The sequence below is a fragment of the Mustela erminea genome, chromosome 3 (assembly GCF_009829155.1).
Source record: "Mustela erminea isolate mMusErm1 chromosome 3, mMusErm1.Pri, whole genome shotgun sequence".
NCBI lineage: Eukaryota > Metazoa > Chordata > Mammalia > Carnivora > Mustelidae > Mustela > Mustela erminea.
Genome location: NC_045616.1, coordinates 26,094,670 through 26,114,286, shown reverse-complemented (window position 1 = coordinate 26,114,286; position 19,617 = coordinate 26,094,670). Strand labels below are relative to the sequence as shown.

General features: G+C 36.0%; 1 long non-coding RNA gene across 1 annotated transcript in view; it reads left to right on the top strand.

Moving 5' to 3' along the window:
* Nucleotides 1-19,617, top strand: part of LOC116586003 — a 164,784-nt gene that overhangs the window by 12,246 nt on the left and 132,921 nt on the right. The window contains exons 2-3 of the long non-coding RNA XR_004283843.1: nt 12,118-12,187; nt 14,849-14,921. This is a non-coding gene — a long non-coding RNA (uncharacterized LOC116586003). The remainder of the gene's footprint in view (nt 1-12,117; nt 12,188-14,848; nt 14,922-19,617) is intronic.

Genomic DNA, 19,617 nt, shown 5'->3' with positions numbered 1-19,617 from the left:
ATTTTCTTCCCCCTTGTCCTAGAATTATCTGCTATGAAAACTAGGGAGTTAAGATGTCATAAAATTAATTCCTAGTAGATTGATGTTATAAACTATCTCTGAGATAGTTTTTCTTTTTCTTTCTTTCTTTTTTTTTTTTTAAGTGGGTAGACCTGAAAAGCTTGGAAATAAAAAGTGGTGGAGGAGGGGCGCCTGGGTGGCTCAGTGGGTTAAAGCCTCTGCCTTTGGCTCAGGTCTTGATCTCAGAGTTCTGGGATTGAGCCCCGCATCAGGCTCTCTGTTCATCGGGGTGCCTGCTTCCCCTCCTCCCACCCTGCCACGGCCTGCCTCTCTGCCTACTTGTGATCTCTAGCTGTCAAATAAATACATAAAATCTTTAAAAAAAAAAAAGTGGTGGAGGATTTAAGTAGTATAAATACTTGTAGACATCTTATCCCTTAGTAAGTTTTAATTGAATTCACCTTCACTTCCCACAGACAGTAGAGGTCTTGACATCCGTAGCTTTACAAACGAGCATTCTGTGTTTCTTTTTTTTTTCTTTTTTTTTTTTAATTTTTTTATTTTTTTTTTATTTCCAGCATAACAGTATTCATTATTTTTGCACCACACCCCGTGCTCCATGCAATCCGTGCCCTCTATAATACCCACCACCTGGTACCCCAACCTCCCACCCCCCGTCCCTTCAAAACCCTCAGATTGTTTTTCAGAGTCCATAGTCTCTCATGGTTCACCTCCCCTTCCAATTTCCCCCAACTCCCTTCTCCACTCTAAGTCCCCATGTCCTCCATGCTATTTGTTATGCTCCACAAATAAGTGAAACCATATGATAATTGACTCTCTCTGCTTGACTTATTTCACTCAGCATAATCTCTTCCAGTCCCGTCCATGTTGCTACAAAAGTTGGGCATTCATCCTTTCTGATGGAGGCATAATACTCTATCCCCAGGGGTACAGGTCTGTGAATCACCAGGTTTACACACTTCACAGCACTCACCAAAGCACATACCCTCCCCAATGTCCATAATCCCACCCCCTTCTCCCAAACCCCCTCCCCCCAGCAACCCTCAGTTTGTTTTGTGAGATTAAAAGTCACTTATGGTTTGTCTCCCTCCCAATCCCATCTTGTTTCATTTATTCTTCTCCTACCCAATAAGCCCCCATGTTGCAACACCACTTCCTCATATCAGGGAGATCATATGATAGTTGTCTTTCTCTGTTTGACTTATTTTGCTAAGCATGATACGCTCTAGTTCCATCCATGTTGTCGCAAATGGCAAGATTTCATTTCTTTTGATGGCTGCATAGTATTCCATTGTGTATATATACCACATCTTCTTGATCCATTCATCTGTTGATGGACATCTAGGTTCTTTCCATAGTTTGGCTATTGTGGACATTGCTGCTATAAACATTCGGGTGCATGTGCCCCTTTGGATCACTACGTTTGTATCCTTAGGGTAAATACCCAATAGTGCAATTGCTGGGTCATAGGGCAGTTCTATTTTCAACATTTTGAGGAACCTCCATGCTGTTTTCCAGAGTGGCTGCACCAGCTTGCATTCCCACCAACAGTGTAGGAGGGTTCCCCTTTCTCCGCATCCTCGCCAGCATCTGTCATTTCCTGACTTGTTTATTTTAGCCATTCTGACTGGTGTGAGGTGATATCTCATTGTGGTTTTGATTTGTATTTCCCTGATGCCGAGTGATATGGAGCACTTTTTCATGTGTCTGTTGGCCATCTGGATGTCTTCTTTGCAGAAATGTCTGTTCATGTCCTCTGCCCATTTCTTGATTGGATTATTTGTTCTTTGGGTGTTGAGTTTGCTAAGTTCTTTATAGATTCTGGACACTAGTCCTTTATCTGATATGTCATTTGCAAATATCTTCTCCCATTCTGTCAGTTGTCTTTTGATTTTGTTAACTGTTTCCTTTGCTGTGCAAAAGCTTTTGATCTTGATGAAATCCCAATAGTTCATTTTTGCCCTTGCTTCCCTTGCCTTTTGCGTTGTTCCTAGGAAGATGTTGCTGCGGTTGAGGTCAAAGAGGTTGCTGCCTGTGTTCTCCTCAAGGATTTTGATGGATTCCTTTCGCACATTGAGGTCCTTCATCCATTTTGAGTCTATTTTTGTGTGTGGTGTAAGGAAATGGTCCAATTTCATTTTTCTGCATGTGGCTCTCCAATTTTCCCAGCACCATTTATTGAAGAGGCTGTCTTTTTGCCATTGGACATTCTTTCCTGCTTTGTCGAAGATTAGTTGACCATAGAGTTGAGGGTCTATTTCTGGGCTCTCTATTCTGTTCCATTGATCTATGTGTCTGTTTTTGTGCCAGTACCATGCTGTCTTGATGACGACAGCTTTGTAATAGAGCTTGAAATCCGGAATTGTGATGCCACCAACGTTGGCTTTCTTTTTCAATATCCCTTTGGCTATTCGAGGTCTTTTCTGGTTCCATATAAATTTTAGCATTATTTGTTCCATTTCTTTGAAAAAGATGGATGGTACTTTGATAGGAATTGCATTAAATGTGTAGATTGCTTTAGGTAGCATAGACATTTTCACAATATTTATTCTTCCAATCCAGGAGCATGGAACATTTTTCCATTTCTTTGTGTCTTCCTCAATTTCTTTCATGAGTACTTTATAGTTTTCTGAGTATAGATTCTGTGTCTCTTTGGTTAGGTTTATTCCTAGGTATCTTATGGTTTTGGGTGCAATTGTAAATGGGATTGACTCCTTAATTTCTCTTTCTTCTGTCTTGCTGTTGGTGTAGAGAAATGCAACTGATTTCTGTGCATTGATTTTATATCCTGACACTTTACTGAATTCCTGTATAAGTTCTAGCAGTTTTGGAGTGGAGTCTTTTGGGTTTTCCACATATAGTATCATATCATCTGCGAAGAGTGATAATTTGACTTCTTCTTTGCCGATTTGGATGCCTTTAATTTCCTTTTGTTGTCTGATTGCTGAGGCTAGGACCTCTAGTACTATGTTGAATAGCAGTGGTGATAATGGACATCCCTGCCGTGTTCCTGACCTTAGCGGAAAAGCTTTCAGTTTTTCTCCATTGAGAATGATATTTGCGGTGGGTTTTTCATAGATGGCTTTGATGATATTGAGGTATGTGCCCTCTATCCCTACACTTTGAAGAGTTTTGATCAGGAAGGGATGCTGTACTTTGTCAAATGCTTTTTCAGCATCTATTGAGAGTATCATATGGTTCTTGTTCTTTCTTTTATTGATGTGTTGTATCACATTGACTGATTTGCGGATGTTGAACCAACCTTGCAGCCCTGGAATAAATCCCACTTGGTCGTGGTGAATAATCTTTTTAATGTACTGTTGAATCCTATTGGCTAGTATTTTGTTGAGTATTTTCGCATCTGTGTTCATCAAGGATATCGGTCTATAGCTCTCTTTTTTGGTGGGATCCTTGTCTGGTTTTAGGATCAAGGTGATGCTGGCCTCATAAAATGAGTTTGGAAGTTTTCCTTCCATTTCTATTTTTTGGAACAGTTTCAGGAGAATAGGAATTAGTTCTTCTTTAAATGTTTGGTAGAATTCCCCCGGGAAGCCGTCTGGCCCTGGGCTTTTGTTTGTTTGGAGATTTTTAATGACTGTTTCAATCTCCTTACTGGTTATGGGTCTGTTCAGGCTTTCTATTTCTTCCTGGTTCAGTTGTGGTAGTTTATATGTTTCTAGGAATGCATCCATTTCTTCCAGATTGTCAAATTTATTGGCGTAGAGTTGCTCATAGTATGTTCTTATAATAGTTTGTATTTATTTGGTGTTAGTTGTGATCTCTCCTCTTTCATTCATGATTTTATTTATTTGGGTCCTTTCTCTTTTCTTTTTGATAAGTCGGGCCAGGGGTTTATCAATTTTATTAATTCTTTCAAAGAACCAGCTCCTAGTTTCGTTGATTTGTTCTATTGTTTTTTTGGTTTCTATTTCATTGATTTCTGCTCTGATCTTTATGATTTCTCTTCTCCTGCTGGGCTTAGGGTTTCTTTCTTGTTCTTTCTCCAGCTCCTTTAGGTGTAGGGTTAGGTTGTGTACCTGAGACCTTTCTTGTTTCTTGAGAAAGGCTTGAACCGCTATATATTTTCCTCTCAGGACTGCCTTTGTTGTGTCCCACAGATTTTGAACCGTTGTATTTTCATTATCTTTTGTTTCCATGATTTTTTTCAATTCTTCTTTAATTTCCCGGTTGACCCATTCATTCTTTAGAAGGATGCTGTTTAGTCTCCATGTATTTGGGTTCTTTCCAAACTTCCTTTTGTGGTTGAGTTCTAGCTTTAGAGCATTGTGGTCTGAAAATATGCAGGGAATGATCCCAATCTTTTGATACCGGTTGAGTCCTGATTTAGGACCGAGGATGTGATCTATTCTGGAGAATGTTCCATGTGCACTAGAGAAGAATGTGTATTCTGTTGCTTTGGGATGAAATATTCTGAATATATCTGTGATGTCCATCTGGTCCAGTGTGTCGTTTAAGGCCTTTATTTCCTTGCTGATCTTTTGCTTGGATGATCTGTCCATTTCAGTGAGGGGAGTGTTAAAGTCCCCTACTATTATTGTATTATTGTTGATGTGTTTCTTTGATTTTGTTATTAATTGGTTTATATAGTTGGCTGCTCCCACGTTGGGAGCATAGATATTTAAAATTGTTAAATCTTCTTGTTGGACAGACCCTTTGAGTATGATATAGTGTCCTTCCTCATCTCTTATTATAGTCTTTGGCTTAAAATCTAATTGATCTGATATAAGGATTGCCACTCCTGCTTTCTTCTGATGTCCATTAGCATGGTAAATTCTTTTCCACCCCCTCACTTTAAATCTGGAGGTGTCTTCGGGCTTAAAATGAGTTTCTTGGAGGCAACATATAGATGGGTTTTGTTTTTTGATCCATTCTGATACCCTGTGTCTTTTGACAGGGGCATTTAGCCCATTAACATTCAGGGTAACTATTGAGAGATATGAATTTAGTGCCATTGTATTGCCTGTAAGGTGACTGTTACTGTATATGGTCTCTGTTCCTTTCTGATCTACCTACCACTTGTAGGCTCTCTCTTTGCTTAGAGGACCCCTTTCAATATTTCCTGTAGAGCTGGTTTGGTATTTGCAAATTCTTTCAGTTTTTGTTTGTCCTGGAAGCTTTTAATCTCTCCTTCTATTTTCAATGATAGCCTAGCTGGATAGAGTATTCTTGGCTGCATGTTTTTCTCGTTTAGTGCTCTGAAAATATCATGCCAGCTCTTTCTGGCCTGCCAGGTCTCTGTGGATAAGTCAGCTGCCAATCTAATATTTTTACCATTGTATGTTACAGACTTCTTTTCCCGGGCTGCTTTCAGGATTTTCTCTTTGTCACTGAGACTTGTAAATTTTACTATTAGGTGACGGGGTGTGGGCCTATTCCTATTGATTTTGAGGGGCGTTCTCTGAACCTCCTGAATTTTGATGCTCGTTCCCTTTGCCATATTGGGGAAATTCTCCCCAATAATTCTCTCCAGTATACCTTCTGCTCCCCTCTCTCTTTCTTCTTCTTCTGGAATCCCAATTATTCTAATGTTGTTTCGTCTTATGGTGTCACTTATCTCTCGAATTCTCCCCTCATGGTCCAGTAGCTGTTTGTCCCTCTTTTGCTCAGCTTCTTTATTCTCTGTCATTTGGTCTTCTATATCACTAATTCTTTCTTCTGCCTCATTTATCCTAGCAGTGAGAGCCTCCATTTTTGATTGCACTTCATTAATAGCTTTTTTGATTTCAACTTGGTTAGATTTTAGTTCTTTTATTTCTCCAGAAAGGGCTTTTATATCTCTCGAGAGGGTTTCTCTAATATCTTCCATGCCTTTTTCGAGCCCGGCTAGAACCTTGAGAATTGTCATTCTGAACTCTAGATCTGACATATTACCAATGTCTGTATTGATTAGGTCCCTAGCCTTCGGTACTGCCTCTTGTTCTTTTTTTTGTGTTGAATTTTTCTGTCTTGTCATTTTGTCCAGATAAGAGTATATGAAGGGGCAAGTAAAATACTAAAAGGGTGGCAACAACCCCAGGAAAAAATGCTTTAACCAAATTAGAAGAGATCCAAAATCGTGAGGGGGGAGAAAGGGGATAAAAAGAGGTTCAAAAAGGAAGAAAGAAAAAAAAGAAAAAAGAAAAAAAAAAAAAGAAAAGAAAAAAGAAAAAAGAAAAGAAAAGAATTAAAAAAAAAAGGAAAACACCTAAGAAAAATGTAAAAAAGAAAAAATATATATATTAAACTAGTAAAAAATCGTTAAAAAAGAAAAAGGTAACAGTTAAAAAAAAAAAAAAAATTTTACCCGAAGGCGAGAAAAAAAAAAAAACAAAAAACAAAAAATGAAAAAGAAAAAAAATTAAATTAACTGCAAGACTAAAAAAAAATCACAGGGAAAAAGCCATGAGTTCCGTGCTTGGCTTTCTCCTCCTCTGGAATTCTGCTGCTCTCCTTGGTATTGAAACCGCACTCCTTGGTAGGTGAACTTGGTCTCGGCTGGATTTCTTGTTGATCTTCTGGGGGAGGGGCCTGTTGTAGTGATTCTCAAGTGTCTTTGCCCCAGGCGGAATTACACCGCCCTTACCCGGGGCCGGGGTGAGTAATCCGCTCGGGTTTGCTTTCAGGAGCTTTTGTTCCCTGAGCGCTTTCCGTAGAGTTCCGGAGGACGGGAATACAAATGGCGGCCTCCTGGTCTCCGGCCCGGAGGAGCCGAGAGCCCAGGGCCGCACTCCTCAGTGCGCCGTCAGAGAACAGCGCCCAGTTACTCCCGTCTGCCTGACCTCCGGCCGCGCTCCGAGCTCTCCGAGCCTGCGACCAGTTCAAGGTAACACCGAGCTGTGAGCTTACTGTCGGCTCTGTCTCTGTAGCCGGCTTTCCCGTTCCAATACCCGCAAGGTCTGCGACACTCAGACACCCCTGATCCTTCTGTGACCCTGCGGGACCTGAGGCCACGCTGAACCCGCGTGGGCTTCGCCCCGGTTTAGCCTCTGGAGCGATGTCCCTCAGCGGAACAGACTTTTAAAAGTCCTGATTTTGTGCGCCGTTGCTCCGCCGCTTGCCGGGAGCCGGCCCCTCCCCCCGGGGTCTATCTTCCCGTCGCTTTGGATTCACTTCTCCGCCGGTCCTACCTTTCAGAAAGTGGTTGTTTTTCTGTTTCCAGAATTGCTGTTGTTCTTTTCTTCGATCTGCCGATGGATTTTCAGGTGTTTGCAATCTTTAGATAAGCTATCTAGCTGATCTGCGGCTAGCTGAAGCAGTCTCAGCCTGCTACTTCTCCGCCATCTTCGCATTCTGTGTTTCTTTAAGGAAAAATATGGAACAAACGCAATTAGAATTAGAGCTTTTAAGTCATAATTGATTTTGGTGGTAGAAGTATACTGACTTTCAGTTTTAGGTAATGTTTGAACTAATAGGGAAAGTAGTAAGTACAAAGTATAATTCCAGAAACTTTGAAGATAAACACTTGATATAGGAAGAATTATAAAACCATCCCAAATCAGGTGATAGAGAAGAAAATGAGGAAAGAAAAATTGGAGTATTAAAATTTCCTAATTGTTCATAGTGAGGGTCAGTGGTAGTCAAAGGCAACTTTCTAAAGAAATATGGAGCCAAATATATTTTGTAAATTTGTGCTTGTATTGGTAAGTACATAACTAAAATCAGATAATTAAGCTTACAAATTATTAAAATAAAAAACCTAGTCATTTCCAATAGATTTCAAATTATTATGACAAAAATTTAAAATTGCTTGATTTCAAAGATAAAGCATCCCCTGAAAAATTACTAAAGCAATTACAGTTAGCAAAATAAAAATAAAATAAAATAAATCAAATTATAAATTTAAAATAAAAATTTAATTTTAATTACATTAAATTAAAAATAAAAATATTAATAATATTGATGATGTACACTTATATATCATATATGATATATAATATATAATAACTATTACATGCAATAATTTTAATTAAACATATGATATAATTATTAATAATAAATAATAAATAAAAATAAAAACAAAGCAAAATTACTAGCAAAATAAAAATGAATGAGCTAATAATGAAATTCAAAAATTAGTGCAGAGAAAATGAATTAGGAAACTTTGCTAACTCTAAGTACAGAATCTTTAAAATGCTTAAAAACAATTTGAAATGAAAATTCCAAACTATATCAGTATGGGAAATTGAAAGACAGAAGCAAGTAGAGAAAAGGAAAAAGATAGATACAGCATATTACTGTTCTTTTGAAGTGGAGACCATATTGATGAACTCTAGATGCTATTAAAAAAAAATGTAAGTGGGCGCCTGGGGGGCTCAGTTGGTTAAGCAACTGCCTTCGGCTCAGGTCATGATCCTGGAGTCCCAGAATTGAGTCCCACATCGGGCTCCCAGCTCCAAGGGGAGTCTGCTTCTCCCTCTGACCTTCTCCCCTCTCATGCTCTCTCTCACTGTCTTTCTCTCAAATAAATAAATACAATCTTAAAAAAAACATGCAAGCGATAGCAATTTCATAAGGACTAGAAGAAAGAAGTATAGTGTATATGTAAAACCAATAGAGGAAAAAAGAACAAAGACACAAGCAAAAAATAAATAATTAAATAAATAAAAGGAAAGAAAGAAAAGCACAAAAGAAGAAAAACCAAAAAGCATAGTAAAAATAAAAATGACAAAATAATACAGTAAAAGATATGACAAATAGATCAGGAACCACAGTGAATGTGATTATGTTAAAGGTATGTATTTTTAGGTACTCATTTTTTAAAAAATGAGAAACTAATTAAAAAAACCCGTCAATCTGGATAATTCCAGATAATAGATGTTATATTTATGTTCATTACAACACTGAATATGCAGAGGAACATGGATAAGTGTTTCCCACATAATAAGAACAATTTATCATGAAGAACAAAAACATGTAATAGCACCTTTATGCACCTAACCAATTTGTTTGAAATTTATCAGACAATTTGAAAAATATAAAATCTACGAACATAGTAGGAAATTTTAATATCTATCACTCAGAAAGACTGCTTAAAAGATTAAGAATAAATTAAGATTATTGAAAATTATAGCCTCAATACTAGGATCGACCTAATAGACTTGCACAAAATTCCTACTCCCAAAATATAGAATATACATTATTTTCAAACAAATAAAAATATTTTCCCAAATTGTTTATGTTTAACCTTGGAGTAAATCTTAACAAACAGCAAAAATTGTTTTCCTGCAGATACATTTCCTGAGCCCAGCATAATGTAATTAGATATCAATACTCAGGAAAATACTCACTTGGAAAATAAAAATACAACTCTAAATGATGTGTTTGTTCAACTGGAAATGCAGATGGCTATTATAAGATGTTCATAATTGAACAAGTCAAGTGTATGGGTATCACATATCCAAATTTGTGGGTGTGGGTAAAGCAGTGTGCTCAAAAAATTTAGGACTTAAATACGTGGTACACTGAATGAAATATTGAAAGCAAGTGAAATGAGACTAAAAATAATAATGTACCTCCATCTAATTCAGAAGAAATTAATTACTGAAATAGAAAAAAAGACAGAAATATTAAAAATGAAATATTTTAGTATATGTGCTGCTGAAGCGAGCACAAAAATGAAATATAAGTAAATATAAATCTCAGGAGATTTTATCCATGAATCTAATATTATTCTTTTGAAAGTAATGAGAACCTTTGGTAAATGTCATCAAGAAGAAAGCAAAAAGCACACATGACTTCAATTTGTTATTACTTGTAGTGCTACCAGATAGTAGTACAAAGGTGATGATGGACTTTATGGAAAAAAAAAATTAAAACATCTAGAGGAAATGACAGTTTTCTTTTTTTCTATTTTCCTTCCTTCCTTCCTTCCTTCCTTCCTTCCTTCCTTCCTCTCTCCTCTTCTCTCACTTTCTTTTTTTTTTTTTCCTCCTTTCTTTCTTAGAGAGAGAGAACTCAGGAAGGGAGGAGCAGAAGGAGGGAGAAAGAGAATCTTAAGTAGGCTCCTTGCAGAGCTCAGAGCCTGATAGAGGGTTTGAGCTCACAACCTGAGGTCATAATCCTGAGCTGAAGTCAGTAGTCAGACACTTAACCAACCAATTGAGCCATTCAGGTGTCCCCAACATGACAATTTTTTAAGGCCATATAGGGAACCAAAATTAACCAAGAAAAAATTAAAATGAGTAGACAAATGAGTTGTTAGATCATATTGGCAAGGTCATCAAATTGGGGGAAAAAATGAGGCCAACATGTAAAAATTAATTGATTTCTTTACCTCCACAATGACCATTTTGAAAATGTTGAGTGGAAAAAGGAAATTGAACTGTTACTTCCTACAGTGTGATATTTATGTGAACACTCTCTTCAATTACAAGATCATTCTTTTTTTTATATGTTACATATGTATGTAGGTAAATATAATACACAAGAAGTTATTGGATGGTTTCAAGTCAGTCTAACTGTAGTGCTTTTCCTGACATAGGGAAGAGGATGAGGATGGTTGGTAGTGGTCAGACTTTAAGCATCATAGATAAGATTGTAAGTAGTCTCACTGGTTAGATAAAGGCGAAGGTCTTATTTGTAATTCAAAGAATTTTAATAAGATTTATCTCTTTGACTTTAATGCTTAAATAGTAAGTTAAAATGTAAAGATACAAAAAGCAAAAAAGCTGGTAAAAGTTAATAATACCCTGTTGTGAGGCTATTTTACCAGAGAATGTAATGAAATGCTGAGTCCTGCATTCCATTTTGTCTGTGGCAGTGTGGGGTTGCTCATACTACAAACCAAGGCTGTCCTAGGCAAACTGGGATGTATGCTCCCCAAAGTTATGTGAATATGCAGCTCCAAAGCCAGCATGTCATCCTAGTGGCAGGTCAGTAGGTATCAATGATATTTTCTAGTTGAAATAAATGTTTTTAAATTGCAGAACAATTTTGGAGAAAGAGTCATAGTATAGCGACCATGTGCTCTTCATTTTTATGACCAGTCCCCTATAGTACTTTTGGTCTTTAAAGTTTCCAGTTGAGAACTCTCAGCAAGTAGTTGGAAAGTTGTACTTTTATTATGTGCACCTCCCCTCTGATATTAGAACCTTGGTTTACTTTAATACAGTCTGTTTGAATCATACCCAAAAGAAGTTGATCTTTATGAATGAATCTAGGACTTTGTCCCATGACCTCATGCCCAAATTCACCATTTCAGTTTTTATAAATTGTTCATGCAAAAAAATATTTGAGTTTCCACTGTGTTTAAGTTGCTCACTCTTTTAGAAATTTTGATGGGAGATACTGTCAGTACATTCAACTAAAATTCTTTAAGAATAGGGATTTAGAGGCTTTATTAAGAAAGTGATTTCTCAGTTGGTTAAGATTTTTGACACATGGTTTTCTAGGAAACCCAAAATTCAGATAACAAAGAAGGATACCAAAGTGGGATTTCCAGAAAGAGGAGATGGGAAGAGAAATGAACACAACTTTGCTGCCTTTTAACAAGCCCTGTGCTGAACAATATCCACACATATTTTATTTACCCTCCCACAGCAGCCAAATTAAGTCAAGTCATATCAGTTCATAGTTTGCCAAGTATATACTATTTCTCATTTTTCTAAATTCAAGTTCCTGGTTGGAACTTCGTGGAGGTATAGATAGCCTAAAATAGAGCAAAGGAATGAGAGGAAAGACTTTGTTAAAAATCAGTTTTTGATGCCTTTATCATTAAGTTAAAAACAGCTCAAATTTTAGTCTAGAGATTTTGTAGTCACATCAGTAACATATTCTACTGTTGTCAAAATACTAAGCAACTGGAGTCCACAAGGGACAGGTAAAGAGCAGAAGGGAGAGTAAAAGGATCTCAGTAAGGTACTAAAATGTCCAGTAGCAATATTTCTTTGACATTTCATATGTATCCTTAGGAACTCATCAAATATCCTGTGAAGCTGTCTGGCTCAAGGACAACTCTCCACTTTTTCAGAAAACAAAGGACAGTGATAAATCGCATGGGAAGAAGATAATTTGACAGTCTTTTTCTGCTAAAGGTTAGGTGTGAAAGATTAACTACATGCTTTATTTATTCATTATGTATATCTTTCTTACTTTCAGAAATGAAAGAATGCTAACCTGATACGGGATTAAGGCGTAGACAAATTAGAAAGGATTATTTCAGAAAAAGGTTGGTTAAATAGGTTTAATCACAGCAATAAGAACTTTATATTGTTAGTATTTCTATCTCCCAGGAAGATAACTACTGCCTGGGGTATTGGACACCACAAATGTGCCATATGCACACTTTTGGATTACTATGTAGAGGACAGAGGAGTGAATCTAGCTTCTCTGTAGAGAGTAAAAAACAGACTTGTCAAACACCATCAGTTTAAGTTCTAAGTTATGGTCACCTGTGACCCTGTTACAGTTCATGGATAAATCTGTATGAAGTGTTATAATACCTGGATGTTTGGTTGAAGGGAATAAAAGATACAAGTAATAGAACAATGGCTACAAAACAGAAGAGGCCTTGTAAGGACGAGTAATCATGATAGTCCTGAACAGTGTATTATAAACCATTGGATTGATGCAGTAAGAAACAAAAAAAGAAATGAGAAAGTGAGAAGGAAAGTAGGAAGGGAGGGAGGGAGGGAGGGAGGGTGCCAGGGAAGGGAAGGGAAAGGAAAGGGAAGTGGACAGGAGGGGAGGGCAGAGAAGGAAAGAGGGAAAGGAAGGAAAGGAAGGAAGGAGCAGACCGAAAGACCGTGTGAGAAGGAAGAATAATCATCAGTGAGATATCACAGTGGTAAGAATGGGTACTTGATGCAAACCCTACTTTACAACTGAAGGCAGATAGAGAATTGCTCTCTGCAGTCTGCCCTACTTGCCCCTCCTGTGGTGGAGAGTGGAGAGGGCCTGGAGATGGCCACGGCTGTGTGTCCATGTTGTGTACCTCTAACAGCCTTAGCGACTTTGCCAGTTCCTTTGCCGTGCTGAAGCTGTATACATTTCAGTCTTGATGGACATATATTTGATTAATCTTATAAGCTGACTAGAGTGCCTGATGCTCAGCTCCCTAATTTGCCTGCCAGCTACTGTCTGTGACAATTTTAATGACAAAGTCTTTTAAAGTATAGTTTGCTATTTTTGAATTACTTCTATGAAACAGTTTTCAGTCAGCACTCACTATTACCTACCAGGAGCAGTAATTGTCCTATGAGTTTCACTACTTATCATCCCATAATTTTTCTGAAGCTTTTTTAAAGTATCATAATATAAATTATATGAATTTTATGTGTGAAATAAGTATGTCTTACTTGCTTCTGAATTACCATACTTTCGGCCTTTGGTATTTAAGCACGTGTGTCTAAAATACTCTAATATTGTCTATATTTAATTTGTATTCAAAATTTTGCATTTTTTTTCTAAAAATAGTAACTCATAGTAGAGGCTTATAGCCAAAAATAGAAACAATTGACATATATTTTATTTGAAGAACTTTATTTTTAATAATTAACTCTATTTAGTTTCCCCTAGGTAATAAATAAAGTCATACATTCATACAATTTGTGAGAGAGAGGAAAATTCAAAACTTCAACTGGGTGTGGTGCATAAACAATGAATCTTGGAACACTGAAAAAATAAAATTAAAAAAAATTAAAAAATAAAAAGGATTAAAGGGGAAAAAAAATTCAAAACTTTACCTAATCTGACTTATACAAATTCTCCAGTATTTTCTTTGCACCTGTAAAATGGAACCTGCTTTTCCTCACATTCCTGTTGTAACATAGTCAGGAATGGAATCTACTTTTTACTCTTAGTTTTGCTTTATTGCTAATATTTCTGGCTCAAATAAATCTCTAGAAAGGCTTTTAAGAAACTCTTACAAATCTTTTCAGGCCCTTGGTGTTTATTGTCTTTACAGAGTAAAGCACATATCTGAGAGGGAGAAAAATCTATAAATATTATACATTATTTAAAATGCAGCACATTTTATTTCTTGGCTTGTTTTGTAAAAGTTAATGCTTGTAAGGTCACATTGAATAAAACATTAGCTTTGAGATATGCCTGAAGATATTATCCACAAATATGGAACCAAATTATTCTCTTTTTTTAACTTCAATAACAACTATGAATTAGTTATAGTAATTTAGGTTGTCCTAATTTTGATGCTTCTTTTGAGAATATAGCCAACTTTAAATTATTGCAAAATTATATTACTGTTTTTTAAACTTAAGTAATTATTACAGAATTTTCATATGTTTTGCATTGTTCTTATACCATCCCACCTATTATTTACCTCATATTTTCTGTTAAAATGACTCTTAATTAAGTAAAACCTATATACTCTTTTGCCTTGTAAACAAGCATCATAATTTTGATGTATTGGTAGCATGTTTTGGTATGTACTTAATAGATACACTACATTAACATTAAAAATGTGTACTAACTGAACCCTATCAATTACTCAGTGGTAAGTGTCCCACATTTTGGGAGCAACTCCATTATATTATGCATTTTTATGTTATGGGAGACTGAGGTTCTTTGGTCATATCTCTAACTTCTGATTATAGCAACGTATAGGTCTATACTCTTGGTGTTTGGCAGTTGTGGGGATATGAAACCTGGTAAAAGGATCACCTATTTGGAATCATGGGTTTCAGTGTATGGAATCTTGGACAAATATAGATGAACTACTATAAATTTCTGTTTTTAAAAATGCTATTTTAGATTGAAATATAAATTAAGGAACTATGATCTGGACAAATGGGGAACAGTCCCACAGAAATTAATATTATCTGTGAAGAAATCCCAAATGCAAAATCTTACCTGCTGTTTAATTATTTAGGGGCTGAAATAAGAATCAGAGAAAAAGGAGACAGAGCTTCTCAAGATGAGAAAAATGGCTTTCTAGGGTTTTGGTAAGTAAATAATAGACTCTCATGGGGTTTTCATGAAAGCCTTATTTTCATGGTGCTTCTTAATTTTCCATTTCTATAGATGTGGGAAGAGTTGGGTATGTGTAGAAACTGTACAAATAACCAAGGTTGTATAATTGGATAGTTTCTAAATAAGTAGTTTGGTAGAACTTGAAAGTCCTCAGGGGGGTCATTGAAAATGCTTTTGATATAAAGCAGTCTAAAAAAATCAGTGAATTAGAGAATTGAAGGAAGCCCATAGGCAATGTTATGTATGATTTAAGAGATTTAGAATGTATTGAACATCATGAAGTTTAGAGATTCCTCCACTGAACCATGTAATATTTGAAACTTGTTAAAGTTTTTGCTGAGATTTGACTTGAGGAGTGTGAGATTGTCTTTTCTGCTCTAGAAAATCTATTAGTGTCTATAATTTAGAAATTAATGCTTAATAATTACTATGTACATATGTTTTTAAAAAGCATCTATTTCCTTAGAATAAGCTGAGATTGAATAGAAAAACTCACTCTGCTGTTTGGAACAGGTTGTTTATGAATCTGTTGTAAATTGCTAATAGTAATACTCTGAAAAGATCAAAATTTAACAGTAGTTTTGTTTAATAAGGCAGTTGTCTTTCTGCATTTTAGGAATTTCATTTTTCTCTTTATAGTATACTTATGATAAAATAAAATGAATATTCTATGAATAAAAGTAGTCATTAAAGTAAAGTTTTGAGTAGTATGATCATGTTATTTATTTAAGCAGTCTAAATTTGTGGCTAAGAATATGAGTTCAGGAATCAGATCTTGGAGGTGTGAGGGTCTTCTACTAAGCAGATCAAGAAAGCATTTCTAAGCCTCATTTTTCTTGTCTATAAAATGAAGAATGTAGGAGTACCTGTTGAATTTGTTTCTCGTAGGGCTTAAATGAGATAATTTCCATAAAGTTCTCGACGTAGTGCTAGGGAGCATAAGGAGTCCACAAAAAGCTATTATTTTAAATGATAAAATAATGATAAGTAGTAAAAATTAAGTAAACAAACTAATGGAGTGACTTAAGAGTGTATAAAATTTGTATAATTAAAGAGAGATTCCTGGTGAATATGATCATTACCATATTTAAAAAATTTATTAGCAGAGAGTCTAAACCACTCAGTTATCCTGTAAACAGGGTCTCCTTGTGGGGAGCCAAGAGGATAGCTCTCAGAGCTATGAAAGCCAATTAAAAATGGTAACAATGCAAATTTTGTGACTTTTCAATATCTTTGGTTGATTGTTGAGAAGATGTAAAAGTGAGCTTTTATTTTTAAATTGGGTGCTACAAGTTTCTTTAGATGACAACCCAATGGTGTTTTGAGCCACAGTGGTCAATTAAATTCTCCTATAAAGTAATGTTTGTTGTGGTTTGAAGTGATGGTTCGTAGCCAGTGGTCAAGAAAGATTTATTGAGCTGTGCTTGGTGCAAAAAGTGATTTTATTAAAGCATAGGGACAGAACCTGTCACTGCACTGGGAGCTGCACTGGGGTCATGAGGAGTGGCTGATTATATACTTTCAAGCTTGGAGAGGGTTAGGGATAGCATAAGTCTCTAAGAAATTTTGGAAGCAAGGTCTCCAGGACCTTGAGGTGGCCATCTATTGTTAGGAAAAGGTCATTGATTACTGTCTAATAAAATCTTAGTCATGAGACCCTTTAGGGTATATTGTTGGGTTATATTGGATGATTACCAACATATATCTTGGGGGTTTAGAGATCAAGGAAATTTCCAAAAGAATTTTTTTAAAGACTTATTAATTTATATGAGAGGGGAGGACAGAGAGAGAGGAGGAGAGAGAGAGAGAGAGAGAGAATCTCAAGCCGACTCCCTGTTGAGCACAGAGCCAGAGAGGGGGCTCAAACTCACAACCCTGAGATCAGGACCCTAAGCTGAAATCAAGAGTTGGACACTAAACGGCCTCAGCCAACCAGGCACTCCCAAAGGGATTTATATCTGTTAAAGTAGACTTACAGGATCTTGGAGGTCAAGATAATGTTAAGCTAAGATCACCTTTTGCTCTTAGCTAAGTATTAACATCTAGGCAGCTGAGTTCCTAGAGGAATGTCACTCTGACTGTTTCAAGGACTTGTCAATGGACTGTAGGTAATGAGGAAATTTAATTTTTTTCTTTTGCTTTTGTTTCCCAATCAGTGAGACTCATTGTATCCCTGCTTGTTCATTCTTGACCTTCTCTTTTTGTATAATATGTACAGATTTCCTGCCTTTGTACCTCTCCTAAAATTTGTGGTTGCCTCAAGTGTCCCAAATGTTAGAGAAAAATATTACATAATCTCTAAATCAATTCACTCTTCTAATATATTTTAAGAAAGAAATATGAAAAAATGAAAGCAAATAACCACAAATATGTACAATATATACAGTGAAGGAATAGATGGTAATTGAAAACTTCTTTGTATCAACTGCCTTTCAGAAGTATTTCAGATGTATCTATATTATTATTCAGTTCCTCCAAAGAAACTGCAGTGATTTTAAGAAATGAGCTTTTTGATTGTGTATCTTCTCCCTTTTTTTCTCCATATGCATTGGTGTTTGGGGAATTCATAATCTACTGAAATTTTAGAACAGTGATTTTCATTATATTCACTGATCACTATGGAAGAAATTTAGAGTCTCAATTTTTCATCTCTTTTTCTATTTATAACAATTAAAAATAATTTTGAAAAATGAAATAGCATCTTCTTGACACATTTTGGTTTCCAGATGTGTTTTTTTGACATACTACAAACAGTACTACTTGGGCTTAGACCATAAAGTATTTGTAGTTGTAAAATATGAGTGATAAAACCAAACATACATCAATGTGAATGGTATGCTGTATTTGTCAATGGTAAAATTTCAACCACTAACAAATATTTGAAACCTTCTTAGTGATTTCTTTTTAGGCCTAAAATAAGATATAGTCGATTTCACTGCATTGGTAGTAAAGAAGACTTGAAATTCTATTAAAATATACTTTAAAATGAAAAGTTTAGGGGTCCCTGGGTGGTTCAGTCAGTGACTCATCTGGCTCTGATTTTAGCTCCGGTCATGATCTCAGAGTAGTGAGATTGAGCTTGGCTCTGAAGGGTCAGCATGAAGTCTGCTTATTATTCTCTCCCCCTTCCTCTCCCTCTTCCTGTACCCCTGCTCATGCTTGTGCATGCGTGTGCGTTCTCCCTCTCAAATAAATAAATAAATACTCTTTAAAAAATAAAATAAATGAAAAGTTTAGTGACATTAGTAACATTGACATTTTTCTATATGCAACGTTAAATACCACTTTATCAATAAAACAATGAAAATGTATATATAATAATACATACATCATGATAAACAATGTGCCTCTTTATCTCCTTTTTAACCTGTGTAAAAAATACACACACATTATATGTATATATGTATATATATCTCATGAGAAAAAAATGTTCCTCCTAAACTGCTTTTAAATTATATTTTTGTACATTATTCATTTATTATTCAAAACTCACTTATGAAAACTGCTGTGACAGGGATGATGTTCAGTTTTTCCTTTAACCTCTGTAATCATTAAAAGAATGCATTTATAGTGAATTGACTGCAAATAGCAGAATTGTGTTTATATAAATGCCTGCTTTGCAATTAAGCTGATCTAAGAACCATAAAAACATTAGATCCTGCCTGTAGTCCTTTCTTTTTTTTTTTTAAATTTTATTTATTTATTTGACAGAGAGGGATCACAAGTAGGCAGAAAGGCAGCCAAAGAGAGAGAGAGGAAAGCAGGCTCCCTGCTGAGCAGAGCACCCAATGTGGGGCTCCATCCCAGGACCCTGAGATCATGACATGAGCTGAAGGCAGAGGCTTTAACCCACTGAACCACCCAGGTGCCCCCCTGTAGTCCTTTCTTAGCAGGAAAGGATGTAGATTTCTTTCCTTCACTTACATTTTGTATTTGAATGACACCAAGCATTATTCTAGACATTTTTATATCTGTAGAATAATGTTTACCAAATGTGCCATTTGGTTGTAAAAAACACCAGTATTAGAACAGAATCTATTTATTTACTTATTGTTAGTTCCCTTACTGAATTCCTAATACACATGGGACTGTATTATGTAATAGGAGTAGTGTTAGAAAAAGATACTACCTATACTCTCGAAGAGCTCTTAGTCCAAGAGAAGAAATGGATAGACAACAAGAGTTGTAATGATACAGTGTGATAGGAGTTATGGGAGAGACATGCCCAGGATACTATAAGTGCACAGGCAGGACACACTAGAGCAGTTTGGGAAACTTCTAGGAAGAGGTGTTGATTGAGTGTAGGCTAATAAATAAAGAAGCAGGCAATCGACAGGAGGCAAGAACATTTCTAACATTTACAAAAGTATGAAGGCAAGAGAGAGCATGATATGCTAGAAGAAAAAGTTCCCTTTCAAAGTACAGACATGGATAGATGGATAGGCACAGCAGCTGAGGTCCTGAGAGAATAAATAACTTGATCAAAGTCAAAGAGCTAATCAATGGCAGAGAGAGGATTATTACAGTTTTTAATTTTTAATTAAAAAAATTTTAATTCTAGTGCAGTTAGCATATAATGTTCTATTAGCTTCAGGGGTAGAATACAGTGATCAATATTTGCATATATTATTTAGTGCTTATCAAGATAAGTATAAGTATAAGTTAATC